Source organism: Opisthorchis viverrini (genome assembly GCF_000715545.1).
Source record: "Opisthorchis viverrini unplaced genomic scaffold opera_v5_127, whole genome shotgun sequence".
Lineage (NCBI taxonomy): Eukaryota > Metazoa > Platyhelminthes > Trematoda > Opisthorchiida > Opisthorchiidae > Opisthorchis > Opisthorchis viverrini.
In genome coordinates this window covers 454,505-455,934 of record NW_008751785.1, presented here as the reverse complement: position 1 = coordinate 455,934, position 1,430 = coordinate 454,505, and positions in this window count along the sequence as shown.

Genomic DNA, 1,430 nt, shown 5'->3' with positions numbered 1-1,430 from the left:
CTGGAAAAAAAAGGAAGTATGAATATGGAAGTGAAGTACAGGACTTTCATGATTGGGAATTGTTGCTCCGGACTTTAGACCACACAACAATGATGAACGTAGCACTACGATTAGCAGCGAGAATTTGTGACCTTAACAATGACCGAGATGTCTAGGTGCAATATATGGCGCGGAAAAAAATTAACCCCAAAACTACGGTTCGAATTTGTCACTTTGTCACCTAACACGCCTTATTGTGTGCTTGCGAAGCCCGACTAATGTGTGCCTCGCAATATGGAGAGTTTTGACAGTGGGTGTTTTTGAAATATTCTGAGAGTACGTCCACAAGATTATGTGTCGAAAGTTTGATATCGGTCAAATCGCGCAGCTAACCTAACGTCAACTTCGATGGTTTCAACATGTTCGTCACCCACCAGCCGAGACCACCGAAGCTACTTCTCCTGAACAGCGCCGAGAATGACGTTGGTGTCGAGGCAGTTAGCTGGAACCTGGATCCATACTGTCAAGTCCGATGTTGAAAGTCTAATGCTGTAAGTTGTATACGGCCTACATCACTGGAAACAACAGTGGACCGACATCTCTGTTAGCCTTCCTACCGACCTCCACGCTGCGATTTGAGAGATACAAGAAGCCGGCCCGTCCCCATGCACGTGACAACAGAAGTAAAGCATACAGTAATAACGACGAAACTAGCTGTCGTGACCTGAATTAATTCTCGAATCTCAAACGCATTTATTCGCCCACGATTTAGCTTGTCCATATTTTGTATACCTTCAGTAGACACCTGGGGAGTGGGCCAATTATTGAATACCGATGCCCTATGTGTTGGTACACACTCCCTAGATTCTAACTGTGGTGGACAAAGCAGAGACAATAATGGAAAACAGATAAAGAATAAGAGAGTGTGGGTGAGGATAACAGAAAACTGTTTGTTTTGAGCAACAGCCTCACCAATCAAACTATAGTATTCAACCCTTATATACTTGGTGAGCTCGAGACAGCTGTGTTTAGGGAGCGAAGTTACTGACGAAAAGTTCACGTTACAACTCAACCCCGGCATCTTCAATGCTTCAGTCTAGGCTTGAGCAACTAGCTGTCTCAGCTCTCGTGCTTCTGTGAGTGGCCGGTAGTTACGCACCGAATGTTATGGCCCAATGATTAATAGTGTTTATCTGTATACTTTGCAGAAAACAAACTGATATCACCTGTCACAACAGACATGTGCAGTGTTAGTCGCCTCAATGAATAAAGGAATAGATAGGTTGAAATATGACCTAAGCACTGGCGAACAAATGGTTTTATTCAAATTAGTCCGGAGCGTAGATCGAGCGACACGTTATAACGGCCCAGCTGTGATATAACGTCTGAACATCCGAGGATCTATACATCCATTACAACATTCAATAATAGGAAAGGAGGACTGAATGTAC